The sequence below is a fragment of the Macaca thibetana genome, chromosome 2 (assembly GCF_024542745.1).
Source record: "Macaca thibetana thibetana isolate TM-01 chromosome 2, ASM2454274v1, whole genome shotgun sequence".
NCBI classification, from domain to species: Eukaryota; Metazoa; Chordata; class Mammalia; order Primates; family Cercopithecidae; genus Macaca; species Macaca thibetana.
In genome coordinates this window covers 118,261,778-118,284,702 of record NC_065579.1, presented here as the reverse complement: position 1 = coordinate 118,284,702, position 22,925 = coordinate 118,261,778, and the positions used below count along the sequence as shown (strand labels likewise).

At 38.9% G+C, this 22,925-nt stretch overlaps 2 protein-coding genes across 7 annotated transcripts in view; one reads left to right on the top strand and one right to left on the bottom strand.

Annotated features, from left to right (window-relative positions):
- The window catches only part of THOC7 (THO complex subunit 7), a 738,093-nt gene that overhangs the window by 660,916 nt on the left and 54,252 nt on the right, over positions 1-22,925 (top strand). The gene's annotated exons all lie outside the window — the stretch shown is intronic.
- Positions 1-22,925, bottom strand: part of ATXN7 (ataxin 7) — a 149,356-nt gene that overhangs the window by 102,162 nt on the left and 24,269 nt on the right. For 4 of the 6 annotated variants that reach the window (XM_050781218.1, XM_050781215.1, XM_050781214.1 and 1 more), the window contains exon 2: positions 12,606-12,704. The gene's annotated coding sequence lies outside the window, so the exon portion shown is untranslated. Of the gene's footprint in view, positions 1-12,605; positions 14,787-22,925 lie in introns of those variants that run through there. The other 2 variants (XM_050781216.1, XR_007723530.1) reach the window with 2 other exon arrangements.

Below are 22,925 nucleotides of genomic sequence, written 5' to 3'. Positions count from 1 at the left end.
ACAGGACGAGACCCCAGGGAGTAGGAGAATATAAGGAATTCCTACAAAACATGTTTAGAAAATACTGTTTTCGGTCAAATTTTGTTCACTAAATTAAGCATTGGCCTACAAAACTTAGCATCCCTCCCCAACACACACAATATTTGCTTAGCGACAGGCTACAGATGGCAAAATAAAAGGCTACTTAATGACCTAAAGCATTCAAAATACTTGAAACAGTAGCAGACCACACCAAACACTTTCAGTAAGTGTTGGTATTACTATTTTCTCAAATTGATGTGAACATTTGAAGCCGAGACAAAAACAATGATTCTGATCAGCATGTTTCACACTGCAGTAATATCAACTCCTGTAATGTGTGTCAGAGATGCTTGCTCCCAAGTGCTTTCTCTGACTAGATGGGGAGGAAGTGTAATTATCCTTTTTTTTTTTTTTTTTTTTTAACCTCAAACATCTGGTGTGACAGAGGTGGCCAACTTCTTTGTTGGTCCAACTTGCAGAAACACAGAAAAGTTTACATAAGCATAAAAATTAATAAAGAAATGTTACTGCAACCCAAACATAAGGTGGGACTGGTAAAGAGGGTTTGGGGTTCAAAATTTAAAAGCACACACACACACACATAGACACACACACATACACATATACATACACACACTTTTATTTTAGAAAGATTTAGAAATAAGTCTGTAAAATTTTTTCGTGCATTGTATGCAAACAAGTCCAAAAAGTACAACCATGGTTACTTCCTGTCCTTATCAAAATAACCAAAATAGTAGAAATGATTGGAAAGATTTAATTTTAAAAATCATTTCTAAAGCTTTAACTTCCTCCATAAGACTATCAATGAGAAAAATGCACAGGAGTAAAACATATAATTCCCTTGACAGGAATATAGTTCCCTACTAACTTTTAACATAGCTTAGATGACCCCTGTGCAGATTTTCAATTTTTCATCCACGCCAAATCACTGCAAATCTGAATAATCACATGAAAACATCCAATCTCTGTTTTCCTAAAGTACATAATTTATTACTTGGAATTTTGAAATTCTACACTTAAGAAAAACGAAAATTTGGATTTTAACGGCATTTGAAGCTACCATTGAAAAGAAAAGCTTGCAGCCACCAAGCCACATAGATAAAAAAGGGCGCTTGCTTGTTAAGTACAGCTCTTCAGATCCCTGAAAGTACAAAGTGAGAACAAAAATAAGGAGAATGGCAAACATGAAGTATGGTCCTACTTCCTCAAGACATTGCTTGATTTTCCTCTTTTGGATGTGAAACGACTTCAAGATTCACTAATATGACTTCTAGCCAATGGGGATCAATACAGCAACTTAAGAGTACTTCAACTTCGTTCCCAATTCCTGCTTGATACCTCTTTCTTTCTTCAAAGTTTTTGATTGGTTTAATAAAACACAACCAGGCTTAAAATGAAAAATATTAAGTATGCTCTTGGCATTATGATCGTTACTAAGGGAAATTATTACGAATAGCAGCTACCAATTATTGAGTTCCTCAATACTCAAAACTAATAGCAGCTATCAATCATTGAGGAATCTCATCAATAAGCACTATAAATAAATGTCTTATATCAAACTGAGCAATTCAGCTAAATCCTTTAGGAAACTTACTATCAAACTGAAGAGGATGTGCAGACAAGAGATTGACAGGCATTTCCTGGTATTTCTCCAACCAATTCTCTTTTGCTGCAGACAATGCATTTTATCCACTCTTTCTTCACGCATAAAAAAGTCCTAATTCCTAGAAATGTTCTGATATCCACGGTTGTTAGAGGTTTCCTTAAAGTTGGAATGAGTCACCAAAAAAAGTCAAAACAGCAAGCTGAGACAGTGCATCTGATATTTGAATTTTGGCAACTTTTAAAAGCGTTCCTTATGCAAAGCACACTGTTTATAAACAAGAGTACAACAGAAACCCAATACTTAGCTGTATTATCTACAGGCCCACAGTAAAGAACTTGATGACCTCTTACCTAGATAATCTTCCCTTTCCATACCACCAAATTATAAAAAGAACATAAATATATATAAATTTTTTGTGTGTTTGTGTCTGTGGAGATGACAAGGTCTCACAGTGTTGCCCAGGCTGGTCTCAAACTCCTGAGCTCAAGCAGTCCTCCTGCCTTGGCCTCCAAAAGTGTTGAGATTACAGGCATGAGCCACCACACCAGGGCAATACAATTTATATTCACTTAATGCTATTTTAATATAGTATTATGCCTGTATAATATCAATCAGAGATTCTGCCAGTACATTTCTGATGATGCCTTGTAACTCTGAGGAACTTCACTGTCTGCAAACTGAAGTAATATTCATTGTATATGGCTTGAGTAATGAGTATTCAATGTATCCAACAATTCCTGATTGCCTGCTACAGACCAGGCACTCTACTGGGCACCAGGGTGAAGATAAGATAGTAATTTCACTGAGTATGTGAGAAAAGTAGAAAGTAGGGGAAACAATTCATGAAAACACTCTTGTGGAAAAAAACTGTCACCGCCAACTAGATTGTATATGGCTTAAGAACTGGGCTGTCAGAGGTGAAGTACTGCAAATTCTGTGCATTTCATCCCTTCCAAGGACGTATTTAAAATGTGGTCTTATCTCATCACCCAAATTTAGGGATGTTCTCAGTAGATGCCAAGGGTAACAAGTCTCTCTTTACAGAAAGGATTCTTTGCACTCATAAAATGTTTTGTTCAAAGGCCAAAGGTGTCACAATGTACAAAAACAAAACAAAAAGTTGACCTTTCCAACATTAAATCCAGTTTAATGTAAAAAGGCAAAAACTACCCAAAACATTTCTAAGATACAAGATCCCACACAACCATTTTTACTTGGAAAAAACCACCAGTCCCAATACAACATTTTAATAAACTTGAAAAGCAGTAAGTACAGTATACTTATCTGTGTAAATTACAGGGTTGGTAACAGAGATTCTCCATTATCAACCCCAAAGGACTGAAGTCATTTGAGCAGCAAGAAACTCAGATCCACTGAATTAGGAATGTGTTGGCTTTGGTTTCTTTATATCCTCCTAAAATTGGCTGAGCCTTTGTTCAAATCCTCTCTCACTCCTCTGACTACATCTTTCCCTTTCCTTCTTTCTTCTCCAGAAAGAGCCAGGGCTGTATTCTGCACAAGAGGCATGCCTTTCCTTAACTATGCTCCCTCTAGTGAAATACCTTATAGCTTGTCATGAATATCAGTATTCCAGTAGAGGGAGAAGAGTGGAAAGAGTAAATTGAATTCATCAGCTCAGTGGTTGGAATTGATAGCAATCAAGTGCAAAATTAGGAATAATAAGGACAGTTGCAACAGTGAGGACTTAAAGACATAAATAGCTTTTTAAAAACTTAACCTGTACACATACTTGTTCTACAGTAAAATGTATCATTTGCTAAACATCTCAAAGCCTTGAATTTTTGGACTGTTTTCTTAATCATATGTTTGCATGTACATATGAACTCTCCCAAAGAAACATTCACCAGTAATAGTAAATTGCTTGAAAAGAGAAGAAAATTTCAAAATACACATATAAAAGGTAATAATAAATTGTAACATAAAAGGTAATTAATAATGCCCAATGTTTGTAGGGATTTAAAACTGGATTGTAGTTTTATGACAAAGTTGATTTGAAATGTTGATTTAAAGTCTTTAGGCTGAGGAGTTTTTTAAAAATGGAGTTTTAAGTTATAGAAAAGGAATGGAGGCCAGGTGTGATGGGCTGACGCCTGTAATCCCAGCACTTTGCGGGGCCAAGGCTCAGGAGTTCAAGACCAGTCTGGGCAACACACTGAGGCATCGTCTCTACTACAAAAAAAAAAAAAAAAAAAAAAAAAAAAAAAAAAAAAAAACAGCGAGGCATGCAGGCATGTGCCTATAGTCCCGGCTACTTGGGAGGCTGACGGGGAGGACTGCTTAAGTTTGAGAGATAGAGGCTGCAGTGAACTGAGATCGTACCACTGTACTCCAGCCTGGATGACAGAGCAAGACCCCATTTCAAAAAAAAAAAGAAGACAAGGAATGGAAAAATTGGACAAATATTCAGCTATAAAAGGAAATTGACTGTATAGAGTTCTAGTGTACTGCCTCAGCTACCATAAAATGCAGGTTAAACACACTATTAAACATAATTTCCCATGTACCTTTGCACTGACAATGCTGTAAATATCACCATTTTTTTGGGCTCAGCCATTAAGAGCATGGGTTCTAGGGCCTATCTGCCCAGGCTGAATCCCACTTCCACCACTACGAGCTGTATAACTCTGGGGAAATCACTTAGCCTCTATGTGCATGTTTCTACATCTATAAAATGAGTAAAACAAGAGTAACTACTTTATGAGGAACATTAAGAAATTAACAGTGCAAAAGCACACTGTGTCAGCTATTATTATTAGCACCACGCTTGTCACACAGTAAGCCCTAATTCTAATCTATGTATGCTATACTATCAGACCAATCTTGCTGAAGTATGGCTTTAGCCCCTACCATTTTTAGGGGGTCTCCACTGACTGATAAAATAAATAAAAACTTCTCTCCTAGCATTCCAGGTCCTCTACAATCTGCCCCTGCCTCAGCTCCACCACTTCTACAGGGTTCAATTGCCTCCTGCATGTAGTCTATGGTCCAACCCAAATGACAAATTCAGAACTTCAAACATGCCCCCACCCCAACTCCATCCAACTCCCAGCTCCCAAGTCTTTGCTCATATAGGTCACTCCATCTATAATAGTTTCCCTCCCTTGGCTGAAATCCTGCTGTTCACTCAAAGTTCTTCCACAAATTCCATTTCTTTAACAAACTCTTTCCTGAACCCTCTCACTAAGCACACGGGAACTCATCCCCACCTCTGTATCACAGGACTTCATGGATTCAGAGTTAAGAGTATATGCTCTGAAATCAAGGTGACAATGAGACATACATTTAGTCTCCCAGAGATCAACAATTTGCATTCCCAACATAAGGGTGTTATTTAGAACCTGGAACCCACTTTCCCACAAACCATAAGATGAGTTGTAACCATGTCTCCAAAATGGTCAGCAAAATGCCTTTGGGGTGAACCCAAGGACTAACAATGCAGGTGTGTTAGTATAAGAGGGAAAGAATAACACAAATGTTTCTTCCTCCTTTCCTCAGCCAAGGTCCAGCTCTAAGCAAAGCCATAGATCCAGTAAACATGGCACCCTTGACTTTCCCCCATTCTCTCTTTGCACCGTGGTCCAGGAGCCTATCTGGGTTTGTACTGCTTCTCAACAGACTGTTCCACAAAAACTTGCACTCCCTTTCCACCTCCAAAGTAAAGCTCTCCTATTCTTGGTAGAGTTTTCTTTGGTAGAGTTTTCTTGGTAGAGTTTTTCCTGCAGATTTAACTATTTTTCACTAAGGTGTGTGAATGACTATGAATGAATACAGTTATCTGTCCTCCTCTCCTCCCAAGTACACACATAAAGAAATATGAAGAGTAAGACCTTACCCCAAATTACTTCTAGGTGTACTGGTCCATAAACCTTTCTTCCTAGAAACACAATTACTAACTACACTCTTACGGTCATTCTGATTTTAAACGACATAATCTATGGCTCAAGGCAAATATTTATTTTCACCAATTTAATCTTTTATTTTAACCAATATTCTCTTTTGATCAACATAAAATTTTCAAGACCTTGAGGCCTTGATCCTCTGTCCACTTCCTACTATGCCCCCACGTCTACATCAAGGTGTTCTAAGTGAAGGAATTTCAGGAATGGAAAAGGGGAACCAAAACAAAATTGCTCCTGGTGAGAAATCTGCCTTTCCTGCCTTCCAGAGCTTGCTCCATCTCTTTGGAAAACAGGTATTTTCAAAAAGCATGAGGATTTTTCCAAATGGTTTCTGGGGCAGTGGCAGCAGAGCAGCAATCACAAGCGGGCGATTAGTGGGCTGGAATCTAACTTATCAGGTATTTCTTTTTAAAAACAGAGCCAAGGCCAGGCGCAGTGGCTCACACCTGTAATCCTAGCACTTTGGGAGGCTGAGGCAGGCGGATCCCAAGGCCAGGAGATCAAGACCATCCTGGCCAACATGGTGAAACTACATGTCTACTACAAATACAATAATTAGCTGGGTGTGGTGGCACGTGCCTGTAATCCCAGCTACTCAGGAGGCTGAGGCAGGAGAATCACCTGAACCAGGGAGTCAGAGGTTGCAGTGAGCCCAGATTGCGCTACTGCACTCCAGTCTGGCAACAGAGTGAGACTCCATCTAAATGAAAACACAGCCAAATGGGTAAATTGAATGTCATCAGAATTAAACTTCTGTGTTTCAAAGGATACCATCAAGAAAATGAAAACCCACAGAACCTACACATTTTTACAAATCATATATCTGATTAAGGGACTTGAACTAGAATGTAGAAAGAACTCTTTCAGCTCGGTAAATTAACAACAAAAACAACAAAATAAGTTCAATATCATTAGTCATTAGGGAAATGCAAATCTAAATCAGAGATACCACCTCTCACCCACTAGGATGGCTGTAATAAACAACAACAACAACAACAGAACAGAAAATGAAGAGTGTTAGCAAGGATATGAAAAAACTGGAATTCTCATACATTGCTAGCAGGAATGTAAAATGGTGTAGCCATTGTGGAAAACAGTGGTAGTTACTCAAAAGCTTAAACACAGAATTAGCATATGATCCAGCAATTCCACTTCTAGATATACACTCAAAAGAACTGAAAGCAGAGACTCAAAGAGATACTTGTGCACTAATATTCATTAGCAGCATTATTCCTAAAAGTCACAAGGTAGAAACAACGCACATGTACATCAACAAATGAATAAACAAATTGTGGTATATCTATACAAAGAATATTATTGCCAGGTGCGGTGGCTCATGCCTGCAATCCCAGCACTTTGGGAGGCCAAGCCGGGCAGATCACGAGGTCAGGAGTTCAAGACCAGCCTGGCCAACATAGTGAAACCCATCTCTACTAAAAACACAAAAAAATTAGCCAGGCATGGTGGCGCACGCCTGTAGTCCCAGCTACTTGGGAGGCTGAGGCAGGAGAATCGCTTGAACCCGGGAGGCGGAGCTTGTGGTGAGCCAAGATTGTGCCACTGCACTCCAGCCTGGGCAACAGAGTGAGACTCCATCTCAAAAAAAACAACAACAACAAAAAAAACAAAACAAACAAAAAAAAAAACATTATTCAGCCATAAAATGAAGCACTGATACATGCTCCAACATGAATGAATCTTGAAAACATTATGCTAAATGAAAGAAGACAGACAACTAGGTCACAAATTATTTGATTTCATTTAGGTGAATTATCCAGAATAGGCAAATCCATAGAGACAGAGAGAAGATTAGTGGTTTCCAGGGGCTGAGGGAAGAGAAGATGGAGGGTGACTGCTTAGGAATGGGATGGGTGCTAAAAATGTTTTTGACCTAGATAGAAGAAACAGTTATACAATCAATATTGTGAATACACTAAAAACCATTAAATGTACAGTTTAAAGGGGTAAATTTATGGCATTTGAATTACATATCAATAAAGCTATTTTTTAAGCCAACATTAAAACTTGGAAAATTTCACAAAAAATTCCAGACTGACTTTTCTTGAAAAAATCCTAAGTAAAATCTGACACCACCAGCCACAGCATTCCTCATGGGAACATGAGTTGGAGATGAAGCTGGTCCTGGAACCCATCTCTGCCACTACCTAACTCTGGACGTTGGCAGGACAACTTTTTCATCTGTACCTCAGTTAGCTCCTCTGCAAAAGGAAGATAACAATAATATCTACCTCATGAGCTTATGAAGAGTCAATAAATTAACATGTTCAGAATAGTGCCTGGCACATATTAAGTGCTCAGTGTGTGTTAGCTACTTTCACATTTTATAACAATTCATCCTCTAATAGAGGTATGTAACCGTTACTTTTCAACTTTTTGTTTTTACAAATAAAATAGCATATAATGTAATGGTCCAAAAAAAAAAGAAGTGCAAGACAACCAAGATAAACATTTTTTAAAGAAACATGCAAAAAATACTATGAATCATATGTGCCTATTTTTGTGAAAAAGTGATGATGATGATGCTAAGTTTATGCAAAAAACAGTCTAGATAACTCTGGATTTACCATATGAGAAGCAAGGGGTAAAAGAATTAAAGGTGCTTTAATTCTTTAAACTCAAAGGAACTTTTTATTAGCATATATATTTATATAATGTTTAGATTTTTTATCAACATAGTTTTATAGTCAGGATGATTATTTTAAAAGATGATTATCCTTTTATAAAGTTTTTTTTTTAGAAGAAGAAACTCTAAATATTGAAACTTTTGTGAGATTGCCACAAAACTCTGTTAGGTAAGTAGCAACGGCACAGACTGATAAAACTCACTGCCTTTGCTTGAAACTTCATCTTTAGTTGCAATTCCCAGAGCACCAACCTCTCTTGAGTTTCCTTCTTCCTCATGGAGTATATGGTGCTATATTTATAGCTGCTAAACTCCTTGGCCAGTCAATATCTTTCAATATCTAGCCAAACCTTTTCCCACCCTTAGCATCCACCACTGCCCCTTACAAAGACTCCACTCTAGCTAAACTACCTTCTCCGGTCTAAGACATAAAGTACACATTTCTGAAAGTCTTTCTAAATGCCATTATTTTTAAAATACAATTCACATAACTGAAATTCACCATTTTCACCATTTTATTATTATTTATTTATTTTGAGACAAGGTCTCGCTCTGTTGCCCAGGCGCAAGTGCAATCCAGCTGGTGTAATCACAGCTCACTGCAGCCTCAACCTCCAAGACTTCAGTGATCCTCTCACCTCAGCTCCAAAATAGCTAAGACTAAAGGCACATGCCACCACGCCTAGCTAATTTTTGTACTTTTTAAATAGAGACAGGGTTTCAAGTGTTGCCCAGGCTGGTCTCAAACTCCTGGACTCATGTAATCTTCCTGCTTCACCCTCCCAAAGTGCTAGATTTACAGGTATGAGCCACTGCACCTGGGCTTTAACCATTTTAAGCGTACAATTTAGTAACATTTAGTACATTCACAGTGTAGTACAACCAATATTACTATCTAGTTCCAGAACATTTTCATCACTCCAAAAGCAAACTCTGTATTCATCAAGTAGTCACTGCCCACATTCCCTCCCCAACCCCTGAAAACCACATCTGCTTTCTGTCTCTATGGATTTGCCTATTCTGAATATTAAATGAAACCACATAATATGTGGCCTTTGTGTCTGGTTTCCTTCATTTAACAAAACGTTTTCAAGGTTTATCCATGTTGGAGCATGTTATCAATAGTTCCTTCTTTTTATAGCTAAATAATATTCCACTGTGTGGTATACACACACACAATGGAATACTATTCAATCTTTAAAAAGAAGGAAATCCAGCCAGATGTGGTAGCTCACAACTGTAATCCAAGCACTCTGGAAGGAAGGCCAAGGTGGGAGGAACACTTGAGCCCAGGGTTCAGGAGTTCCAGACTAGCCTAGGACACATAGTGAGACCCCTATCTGTATTTTTTTTTTTTTTTTTAAAGAGAACTCCTGTCACTTGCAGCAACACAGATGAACCTGGAGGATATTATGTTAAGTGAAATAAGCCAGGCCAAGAAAGACAAATAGGACACAATCTCACTTATATGTGGAATCTTAAAAAGTTGAATTCAGAGTAGAGAATAGAACGGTGGTTACCAGAGGATAGAGGTGACGGGTTTAGGGAAAGTTAGTCAAAAGGTACAAAATTTCAGTTAGGAAGAATGAGTTCAAGAACTTCAGCTGCAAAACATGCTTACTATAGTTAATAACAATGTGTTGTATTCTTGCAAATTGCAAAGAGACTAGATAAGTGTTCTCACAACCAAAACATAAGTATGAGAAGTCATGCCTACCTTAATTAGCTTGATTTAAGCCATTCCACAATGAATACATATTTCAAAAGAATACACTGTACATGATAAACATATCCAATTTTTACTTGTTAATGAAGAAAAAAAGGTAAGCGCCAATTCAATGGCAGGGATATTTGTCCTTTCGATTTACTAATTTATCCCCAGTGCCCATAAGAGAACATAGCACGTAGGTTGGCACCCAATAAGTCTTTGTTGCATGAACAGATATTGGGCCTACAATCTGTTGCTGAGAAGGGGTTGCCACATTAGATGGATCATGGACTGGATGGTTTCTCACAGTTCCACCTCGCTCACTTTATTTCCCCTCTCTGGTCTCTCTGGTCTCTAGAGACTTTTGAACTTGTGACTCCTCTTCTTTCTCTGCTTCTTGGTCACTTACTTCCTGGCATCATATTAATCTTTTCATTGGTATAATATTCAAAAAAGCCTAAGTTATCACTGCAGTCCGTGTAAATCACCTCCTATTCTTCTCCTTTTCCTCCCAGGGACAATCCCCATGCACACAGTAAAAACTCCATAAACAGGCACTAAAGAGCTCCTTTGGCATTCTGTCAAACGTGTTTCCTCTTAGCTTCTCCCTATACTCCTCCATTGTCAGTGACTGGACACCATACAGGAAAGCCTGTTTCTCTCTTCTCTGGCACCTTGCAGACATGACACAATGAACAACATTCAATGTGATGACTTCAATGATCACTGAAAGATATCTCTGCATATCCCTTCAGCTTTAGTCCAGAAAAATTTTAAGAGACTGTTTTCAAGGTAGAGACTTCATAGCTCCCCAAATTGTTCTTTTAAACATCTCAATAGTACTAAAACACTTTCTGTGAAGCTGTTTCAGATTGTTAATGGTAAAAATGTTATCTTTTATGTGTTGTCTGAAATGCTACCATTTTTGTTACAGTTGCCTAAAACCTGATTGTGGCATCACATTTGTTACCTAAGTATGTAAGATAATTGATTCCAGAGGCTGAAACTCCTTTAATCTTGTTTCCATTCTGTTCTGTTTTAGTCTTTAATGACTCATCTTAAACTGCACCTTAACTTGTAAGTTATCTCATTCCTTTCAGAAGTAGGAGAATAATTTTGTTGTTGTTGTTGCGTGCTTTTTAAGATAGGGTCTTGCTGTCGCTGGGGCTGGTGTGCAGCGGCATCATCATGGCTAACTGCCTCAAGCTCTTGAGCTCAAATGGATCCTCCTGCCACAGCCTCCTGAGTAGCTGGGACTATACGGCATACACCACCGTGCTTGGCTAATTTTTAAAAATTGTTTGTAGGCCGGGCGCGGTGGCTCACGCCTGTAATCTCAGCACTTTGGGAGGCCGAGGAGGGCGGATCACGAGGTCAGGAGATCGAGACCATCCTGGCTAACATGGTGAAACCCCGTCTCTACTAAAAATACAAAAACAAAATTAGCTGGGCGTGGTGGCGGGTGCCTGTAGTCCCAGCTGCTCCAGAACCCAGGAGGCGGAGCTTGCAATGAGCTGAGATGGCACCACTGCACTCCAGAATAAAATAAAATAAAACAAAATATTTCTAGAGTTGGGGGTGTAGCTATGTTGGCCAGGCTGGTTTCAAACTCCAGAGCTCAAGCAATTCCTTCCACCTCAGCCTCCCAAAGTCCTAGGATTACATGTGTGAGCCACTGTACTCAGCCCTGTTTTTTTTTTAATCAAAATTCCTCCAGGAATTTTCTGCTTTGTACTATGTGAAATTTCACCATTATCCTCCCCAAAACAGTAAATGTACAATGGTGGACATGCAGTGAGAAACTCCATTAATGTGCCAGGCATTGGAGGCTCATGCCTGTAATCCCAGCACTTTGGGAGGTCAAGGAGGGTGGATCACTTGAGGTCAGGAGTTCGAGACCAGCCTGACTAACATAGCGAAACTCCATCTCTACTAAAATACAAAAATTAGCCAGGTGTAGTGGTGCACACCTGTAATCCCAACTACTCAGGAGGCTGAGCCACAAGAATCACTTGAACCTAGGAGGTGGAGGTTGCAGTGAGCCGTAATCACACCGCTGCACTCCAGCCTGGGTGACAGAGTGAGATTGTCTCAAAAAAAAAAAAAAAAAAAAAAAAGACACTCCATTAATGATGGCTGCTATTTTTGTAATGATCAGAGACTACTCATTACCACAGAGCTGTCTGGCAGCCTGGGCAAAGGCACTGGGCCCAGAAAGTGTGCCTGAAGAACGCCTGCCTGTTTTACAATCTTGCTTAGGATCTTCACTGCCCTAAGCAGCTGGGTCTACATTACATGGAAAGACAAGAAAACAGGAGCTGGGGGAATGGTGCTGGAAAGAAACAAGAGCACACTTTTGGATAACTTCCAGAAAAAAGTGGGTATAGACTGGGAGAGAAGGAGGATTCTATAACTAAAGTCTTCCTGCAATTTTAACAAATTTGGAGGGCATGTTATTTAGCAGTTTTTGTGTTGAGAAACAAATACCTAATAATATCATACTCCTAAATTCATTGTCATTTCATTTTTCTAAGATCATATTCAGGATTACATTTAACATTTGAGATCTTACACAGATGTCTCAAAATTAACAAACTATCATCCTTTGGTAAAACTCAAACTCTATTATAACTGGAAGCACTGTATTTGTTCAACTGTGCTTGCGATATCAGAACAGCCAGTTACCTTTTCTTTGGAGGGTAGGCCAAAAATCCTGATCGATTTACCAATGGATCTTCATCTGCTGCAATTGTGAAAGCTCGTTCGTCTTAATTCGGTTCAGATCTACAAAAACAGAAAAAAGGCAAATGGATGAAACAGTGGATGGACAAAGCTAATCAGAAACATACAGTCTCATTGGTTGCCAGATATTCCAAAATTATATGTGCTTTGAGATGTCAAACTGTTAAATTTCAAGACATTTTACCAATTTTATAACAAATGTGATTTGCGTGTGTGTGTGTGTGTGTGTGTGTGTGTGTGTTACAATGAACTTAATTGGCTATATTTACAATAAACTAAGAACAAATGACTATTCAATATGTACACAGTTAGCCTCCTGGGGCTTAAAATCATTGTAATTTGCACTAATGAGTTTCCACTTAATTTTTAAAATGGCGATTCAGAAAGCCTGCTCCTATGAAACTTGTCAAATCACAGATTTTAAAAATACAGATTGAATAAGATTATTATTTGGAGAGCTCACGCTGTCCTTCTTTATCATTTCAGCAGTTTATAAAAGCAATTTTTAATACTTCAACAGGAAACAAAAATTCAATTGAACTATCTTCCTAAAAAGCACAAGGAAACTATGTGCTCCATTATCTTCATAGTTGTGTGCATATATTTCAGGTAAAATGTGCTTTTTAATTAATTTGTAGAGGACCAATGAGTTAAGGAGTCAAGAAATTACAGATTAACAAACCAAAGTTAGAAAATAAGCTGGTCTTCAAATCTCACATGCAGAAGAGAAAAAGCAGCAAACACGGGCAATGACACAGCTATGGGGCAGACGTTGTCAAGGTATAAAGCACAAGACAGGCTGAGCTCATATGAAAAATTCACTACTCATATACTTCTCTCCCTGTAATCCTCACTGGCTATAAAGCAAGATATGGAGGAGGTAATATTGCTTTGCTCAATTTTTATTTATTTTCATGTACTCTAAAATGGTAACCAAATGTTTCTATGGCCTGAGATCCTAAGATAGGAATAAAGCATCGCTGAAAATCAGTGGCTGAAATTATATGCCATGTTTTGAACATTTATTCATAATTATCTTTATTAGGTTTTAAGTTATTTCCAGGTCATACTGCTTCCCTCTCCCTTTTTAAAAGTGTCAATTTTATTCACTCAAAATGCTATTCGGTAATGCTTAAAATCATTCCTACAATCTTTATAAACCAGATGTTTCTCTTCAGATTTTTAATTCCTTCCCAGTCTCCTTTCTTTTTAAAAATTTCTCTGATTTCCATTTTAGTGCTCCTTTTCTGCCTTACTTCCAATAAAAGCTGCTTTCTTGTTTAACATGTCTGTCCTGAGCCAAAATGCATTTCTTTGAATCCTAAATACTTTATAGCTATGCAAAAATCACTCAAAGCTAATTACAAATTGCCATGATAGAGGCAGTCAATAAAGACGTTATGTTCATGATAAGCATTCACCACCCTGATGGTGATTCCTTCAGAGTAGACAGAAGGTGAAGGCAGAACACCACCAGCATCAGATTAGACTCCGCACTTGATCTTATTTCACTAGGTCAAGCCATTTTTCAGTTTTCCATCTGGACACTACTGCTACTTCTCCAAAGTATCCAAGGAAGTCATCAGATTCAGAACACTCATCTCCTTCAGGATAGTTTTGGTTTTAAAAGAATTCATCACTTACTAGTTGCATACTGTAAAAATGCTTTATAGGAAATATGAGAAAAATGATAGTTGCAGTTACTAAAAATAAACATTTAAAAACAGTAACTTCTCTACTTAGAATAGGGGTCAAAAGCCTTTCTTTAGTAGGGGAAAAACCTATTATATGCTTGTATGTATTCTCTCATTTGATCTTCTAATAACCCTGTGTTCAAAAGAGCTGTTACTATGATCTCCATTTTACTACTGAGGAAACAGACTGAGAAAGGTCATAATTTGCTCAATATTACCCAGCAAACAAGTGGTGTGAAACTAACTAGAATCCGGGCCTTTGGTGATATTTAGTTCCCTTTCCAGTACACCAAACTGCCTCAATGGCAACTTAATTTTGTTTTGCAAAGAGAAATAGTTAAAAAGAAATCATTTTAAATAGACTTGGAAAATTTTCTTAGAATCATTAAACTTGATACCTTTTATTCATTCAATGACTACTACGTAATAAGCATTCAACAAATATAATTTTTAAAAAGATTTCTTTAAATGATGGTCAGTTAGCAGTGGGAGAGAAAGAAAGAAGACATAACTTGAAGCATAAGTTTATTAACTCTTTTATTTTTTAAGGGGGAGGGAGATTATATAAGATATCTTTCTCCTAGAGGAGCTCCCTAGCCTATGTTGACCCTTTTTTCTAAGAACTATGTAATTCTCAACTCCATGCCAAGTCATACTTTTACTATGGGGCTACAAACTACTTACTCCCACCTTTGTCTAAGCTGGACACACGACACAAACTGAGACAGTCAATGTGTTCTTCTTAGAACGAGAAATTGAGATGAAGAGGGTCTAGTTTGGTGAAGGCTGCAAGCTACCTCTAAGTGCTGTTTCAGTCTATAGGAAAAAGACAGTCAGCAAAGAGAGAATGAAAGAATGAATGTGCTGCTCAGAGTGAATCTGACCCAAGAGGTCACTAATCTCCCGTTTCTCCCAGGAGAAAAAACGAGAGAGAAAAAGAGAGAGAGAGAGAGAAAGAGAGAGAGAGAGAGAGAGAGACAGAAGAGAGAGGGAAGGAAGGAAGGAAGGGAGGGAGGGAGGGTCTCTGCACAGGAGTGTTCTTGGGCTTTCTTGTTACCGCCATAGCCCCTGAGTGGCCCACAGCACTTCCTTCCCTAGGTTCCCTAGGGTTCTAAGAAGCCCCTGGCATCTAGGGTAAATGCCCCCCCTTTTTATGAGCTTATTTTTTGAACTGATTTGTGATAACTGCAACAAAAAATGATCTTGTCCAAAATAGTAAAAAAATGTATTTTAAAAATAGAGCTATCACCAGAATGTGTTATAAAAGAATATACTGCAGAAGCCCAAAGGGTTCAGAAACACCCCATCATTCATTTTAAACAGAGAAAAGCCTACAATGCTACATGGGCAGTGTTACATTGGCTTTTACAGGGAAAATGGCTTATTTTCTAGGAGTAACATTTCTGTGTGCTTTTAAGATTCAGAACTTTGTTGCAACTTAAGGCATAATCTGAATCACCTCTTGTTATGTCATACAGTCTGTCAAAATTAAGTATAAACCTGCTAATCACAATAAAGAAAAAAGGCTAAACCAAGTCAGTCTTGTTTTTAACAGAATAAACTTAACTTCTTAACTTATAGGCAAAATTACCAAGCTTTAATGTGAGACTGGCACCCTAGCTTCTTAAAGAGTGCGTAAGAGGGAAGAAAAGGGGCTAGAGAAATGAATCCTACAAGGAAAACACAGTTGTGATCTTATAAATTAGAGCTTGTTGCGGAAGAGGGAATAGGGAGAAAAAAAAACAAAACAAAGCAACCTGAAGCCTTGAAGGCTGACTCCAATCTCTCCATTCTAGATATGAAAAGACTGAAACCAAGAGAGATGATCTCAGCTGCTTTATTTATTCAATAAAAACATGTTGAGGCTGGGGCACAGTGGCTCATGCTCGTAATCCTAGCACTTTGGGAGGCCAAAGCAGCAGGACTGCTTAAGTTCAGGAGTTCAAGACCCTTTGAGGAAGAGCAAGATGCCGTCTCTACAGAAAATTTTTAAAGACTAGCCAGGCATGGTGGCACATGCCTGTAGTCCCAGTTCCTCAGGAGGCTTAGGCAGGAGGATCACTTGAGCCTGGGAAGCTGAGGCTAAGGCTGCAGTGAACCATGATCATGCCACTGTACTCCAGCCTGGGGCAACAAAATGAGATTCTACCTCAAAAACAAAACAAAACAAATTGAGAATGTGCTCCATGCCAAGTACTGTGTCTGGCACTAGAATTGGCAGTGTTATTCAGCTAAGTCACCTAACTCCTAGGCTGTGCGTTTTTCTCTTCATCTTGATACTCGCTGCAAATGGAAAAGTCCACAGACCTAAAATAGCCCACTTTTTTTGTTTTCTATGTTGATCTGGGGGGGAAAATGGCTTTGTTGCTAATATTTGAAAGGCAGGAAGATTCACATAAAATTCCAAACTCCTGGTTTCTCTGGGAAAATCTAAAACTCTGGCCACAGGGGCCAACTTTTTTGGAGGAGATGACTGAATTAAGCTGTGTTGGGAGCTGCCCTTTGTCACTGGGCACGTAATTTCCAAAGTACTCAGCTGGCTGTATCACTTATTTTCCTTTCAAACCTGTCTCCTATAGGTAGCCATGCTTGTGCCCCCAGAACTATACTGTCTTCCTAAATCTTTTCTTCCAAATGAAAATTGACCACCCAAACCCAAATTTTTTAGCAGGTTGTAAAAATGTTTAAACCAAGTTATATATCAACTGCAGACATATTCTCCAAAAATACAAATTAACATGGCATCTAGTTTACTCCCTCTCTTTGGACCCCAGTTCCACCTTGCTTTCACTCTCACAGGCTTTCTCCTTGGCAAAGCAAATTTAAGAACGAAACGCTATACACAACCTCTTTTTTCAATGGTGCTACTGGGTATTTCCCTCTTCAAAGGTTAGAGGGTTTTTCTACCTACTGAGCTACAGCCACTGCTCAGTTATTCCACTGAGGATCAAGTCAATGTGAAAACACACAAGTGGAGAGGGAGTCAAGGCCAATTGTGAGGGGAAGGGCTCCAGTAACTCTGGCCTGGGTTTCTTGAGTACATTTCAGTCACTGCAGTCAGTCCTAGGGCTTTCCCAACACTTCATGGAACGCCTCACATGGAGTCTTATTTTTAAAGGAGCCTCCATTTTCTAACAGCTTCTATTAGTACATACTTACACAATGTTTAGTCCCTCTCCTCTCTCCAAATATGTTCAATATAGCCATCCTTCACTCTTTTGCCATTTCAGGATGCACAGTTCTCCCATCTTGAGCCCCTCTCTCCCAGGCTTCACTGAGGTTAACTAGGTTCCCTCTTCTTTTAGCAAAGAAAGGTCAGCAAGGCATTTTTTTGGTCCATTATTTGTGACTATAGGGCACCATTTCACCATTAGCCTAAAAGAAAACTAAAATATAAAATTCCCAGTAATTCTCCCATTTGTCATTGTGCAAAACCTTGATCAAGTCAGTAGATTTGAAAGTCAATTTATGAGAGCACATGACAATAATAATAGTAGTAGTAACTGACATTTACTGAACACTTACCACGTGCCCAGTAACAAAAAGTAAGCCTTTTACATGCATCATCTCACTTAGTATTCCCGTCTATAACAAAGGAACTCTTTCTGTGCTCCTTTAACAGAAAACTGAGGCTTGTGAGATGAGGCCAATAAAAGCTGAGGTATTGCATGTTAGAGTTGAGCTTAAAACCATTTCCTTCACTGCCATACACCACAATTCCCACCTGTTTCTCCATACCTGCTGCTCATGCCTCCTTGAACTCCTTTCTTACTTTCCAAGTAACTCATATCCACACTTCAAAACCCAGCTCAGATGAAACTTCATCAGGTCATCACGCCTACTGCTCTAGGTGGGCTTCCTGGAGGCTGGGTCCACAACATTTCATCCTTGTATCCCTAGGGCCCAGCGCTGTTAAGTGTTAATAAATGCCTGATGAATTGAATTGGATAAAATGGAACCACAGGTTCTGACGGCTACCCAGGTTAATATGTGCCTGGAGTGGGATGCTATCGCCTTGCTAAGAACTTGCAATTAGGCCAGTGGAATAAAGAGCTGCTCTGGGCATTTACCTTCACTCTTCCCAGGCAAACTCACCTACGGACATCAATGCTAAGGAAGGGAGAAGGAGGGATAAGAGGCAAATTAAAGTCCAGTACTCCTGTTGACAGGAGTTGGGGTGTGTGTGGTGGAGGTGTCTTTAAAGTTGACTGGGAGGAGGAAAGCCTGGGGAACAGAGAGAGTTTGTCCCGCAATAGTCTATCAGGGGAACGTTAATCTCCTGTGACTGGCCTGGGGTTACAAAATTCTAAAATTTATATATGTGACCTCAGTCAAGTCATTCTTTGCTAGTCTAGCACGGTCCCTTAGGATAGATGTTAAATAAACAAACAGCATGCATTTTACTCTGAGGCCATACTTATCAACACTACCAATAAGAACAATTTTCGCTGAGTGCTTAACTTGGATCAGACCCTCTGCTAAACTCTGTACATGTACTATCTTGTTTAATCTCCACCACAGTCCTACAAAGAATACTTATAAGTGAGGAAATGCAGGTCTGTAACAGATAAATGGCTTGCCAAAGGTCACTTACCAAATGACTGACAGTAAGGGCAGTGGCTACTGGGATAAATGTAGTTTTCATTAATAATGCTCGTAGAGTTTTTAATTCTTCTACTCCGCCTCTTTAAAAATTACTTCCTAAATACAGACTGAGCAGCATACAACAAATTTCACTCTAATTTCACTCTTCTCTGAAAGATCCAGGGAAAATGCTTCCACTTCTATTAAGCCTTTCTAAATACTATTTGTGATACAGATTGCCAATAGTCACCTATATTTACATTCTCCGCCTGAGCACATATTTTGCCTAAATTTCCCAATATTCATTGCAATAAGGTCACGACATGTGACTGAATCCAAAATGTAAATAAAAATGTTGCATAAGCCAGGTGTGATGACTCACACCTGTAATCCCAGCATCTTGGGAGGCTGAGGAGGGAGGATCCCTCGAGGCCAGGAGTTCGAGACTAGCCTGGGCAACACAGTGAGACTCCATCTCTATGAAAATTAAAATAAATAATTAGCCAGGTGTGGTGTCCCACACCTGTAGTACCAGCTACTTGGGAGGCTGAGGTAGGAGGATCACTTGAGCCCAGGAGTTCAAGGCTGCAGTGAGCTATGACTGCGCCACTGCACTCCAGCTTGTGCAAGAGAGCAAGACACCATCTCTTAAAAAAAAAAAAATGCTGGGTCCAGGCACAGTCGCTCGTCACTCACGCCTGTAATCCCAGCACTTTGGGAGGCAGAGGTGGGTGGATCACTGAGATCAGGAGTTCCAGACCAGCCTGGCCAACAAGGTGAAACCCCATCTCTACTCAAAATACAAAAATTAACCAGGCGTGGTGGTGCACGCCTGTAGTCCCAGCTTCTCAGGAGGCTGAGAAACGATAATCACTTGAACCCAGGAGGTGGAGGTTGCAGTGAGCCGAGATAGTGCCACTGCACTCTAGCCTGGGTGACAGAGTGAGACTCCATCTCAAAATAAATAAATAAATAAAATAAAATAAAATAAGAAATGTTGGTTGCCAACTTCTGGGCTAGGCCCATACAAACCTCTCTGGCTTGAGCTTCAGTCTCTCCTACCCTCCTCTGCTGGTCAAATGGAAAGGGCTCCAAGCACCTACAGGAGGGCACAGCCACACAATTTCACTCCTGAATGACTAGGGGAATCAATAGCCTCCTTGCCAACACACTCTGAGCTTAAACAAGAAATAAACATATATTAAGGCACTGGGGTTTTGGGTCATTATAGCAGTCAGCCTACCCTTATAAAGTATTCTTACTATCATAATTTTCATTACCAACAGCAACCGCTATAATTTATTGAAGGTATACTAAGTAGTAGGCATTATATTAAGTGTTTTATATATATTACGTTATTCACTTCTATGAGGTAGCAAAATCATACAGATAACAAAATCAAGGGTCAGAGATAAGTAATCATTTCCTCTTCTGAATATTAAAGCACTTACAGTCTGAAAGATTTCAAATAATTATGTAATACCTTGTTATACATGTTGCATTGATGGGTTAAGCAGTTTTTAAAGTCCTGTAGTTAGCTGATATTTTCCTTTAACTCAAAACTTGTTTCCCTCATTTGGATAAACAGCTAAGAGGAGAGGGGCTGGGTCTTACATGTCTAAATTCTGTATCATTTTACACATTGTCTCATGAATATACAAATTAATAGATATAATTATATTCTTTACGCCATTTCTCACAGGCATGTATGCACCATGTCTCACTCCTTCTCTACTGTGTTTTGGTCAACAAACCCCTTGAGTAAATCTGACCAAGAAAATTGGCTTGCTACGAAGAGTTGCTTAGGATGCTGTTTATTTCAGGCCCATAACTTAATGAGTATCATTAATGCAGTTTTTCAATACTGCAATTACATGCATGAATGTACATAAACACTTAGCAAAGTGGCTGGCATACAGCTGATGGTCAATAAATGATTGTTTCCCTTCTCCTCTATCCCAATAGCTACTTTAAGTACAATCATATGTTGCTTAAAGAAAACAAATGTGATCAAGGGAAAAATGTTAAGCTGGTAAGTAAAGGATGATTTTAATTACCAGGAATATTTTCCCAACTGGGAGGAAGACTGTCTAAAATGTTAGGAGCCAGGGCCAAACAAAAATCAATTGCTAGTTGCAAGATTATCCTATTCATAAAAATCTGTCCTGACACAACCTCAGGAACATGAATTCTGGAGAAGCTGAGGAGCCAGTGCTTATTCACTGCCATGAGCTGCAGAATGGTATCCTGGGATTCACCTTCTGTTTGCTCAGTGTTATAGGTTTGACCATGTGGCATTCCCTAGAACTATGGCATCATTATTTGTAGCCAAACACTAACATGCCCTCCTATAGATCCTAGAATACTCTCCACATTTTGTCAGAAAACAGTATGCCAGCATCTGAAGATCTGATTTTTCTGAGGCTATTTCCAGCCCTTGTCTATCCATAGAACTCCATTTCCTACTTAAGACATTCGAAGAAGCTTAACATGACGCAGACACTTAATTTCGTATGGTGACATTCCACAATTCTGTGACATAAGCTAATTAATGTAAATTAATTAATTAACGTAAATATTTCAACTGCTCTTCATTTAAATATCATGTTCCAAAAAGTCTCTCTCCTTTGAAGATTTCAAGACGAAATGGAGTACAAATATGGTCAGTTACTTTATTTGGTATAAACATTTGGACTTCTTATTCCTGTTCTTCATCAATTGTAATATCTACTTTGTTGACAGGATGGACTTTTCCCAGGGTAATTTTCCCTTTAACACCAGGGTATCATCCTTAACAGCAGGCAATAAGGTTAATGCTATAATCAGCTATTACGTCGGCATATTCGACTTTAGCGGCTGTTCAAATATAGCAACACAGAGTATGGAACACCCAAGCTAGAAAAATATGGTCTTAAAAATTAGTGAATCAAACTCTGGGTAACAACTTTAAAAAAACAAATATTCTTTTAAAAATTTTATCATAGTCTTTTAAAAATAAAATTCTTTTTAAAATGCTAAGAGAAAAAAGCCAGTTTTAAAAGATCACATTTATGTAACATTCCCAAAATGACAAATTTAGAGTTGGAGAACTGATTAGCAGCTGCCAGGAGTTAGGGACTGTGAGAGTAACAGGAATGAATGTGGCTATAAAGGGGTAGCACAGGGGAGATCTGATTTTTTTTTTTTTTTTTTTTAGGGAGTCTTGCTGCGCCGCCAGGCTGGAGTGCACTGGCACAATCTCAGCCCACTGCAACTTCCACCTCCTGGGCGATTCTCCTGCCTCAGCCTCCCGAGTAACTGGGATTACAGGCACTTGACACCAGGCCTGGCTAATTTTTGTATTTTTAGTAGAGACAGGGTTTCACCATGTTGGCCAAGATGGTCCCGATCTCTTGACCTCATGATACGCTCACCTCAGTCTCCCAAAGTGCTGGGATTACAGGCGTGAGCCACTGCGCCTGGCCAAGATCTTTTTAGTGATAGAATAGTTCTGTATCTTGATTGTGGCAGTGATTACATGAAAATACACATGATATCATGACACAGAACCAACCATACACATACTTTAAACCAATGTTAATTTCCTGGTTTTAATACTGCACTATAGTTAAGACATAATAAATGGGAGAAACTGGGTGAAGAATAACCAGGACCTCTCTGGACCATCTTTGCAACTTCCTATAAATTTATAATTATCTCAAAATAAAAAGTTAAAAATATAGCTTAAAAATGTTGAATTATAAACATATTTCACAGAATAATCTATTTAACTCATATTATTAAATAATATCCAAGCCTCTGTAAAAATCTCATATCATCTGACTTTCCATTTTGTACATAAAGCAACTACTGATTATCTTGATGGGAGAAGGGAGTGAAAATAGATGTTTTAGAGTTGGTTTTGCTATCAGGATGCTTACTGTTCATAACACTGTCAGTAACAGAATATTTTGGTAGTCAATATCTGGGTGTCTTACAAAGGAGT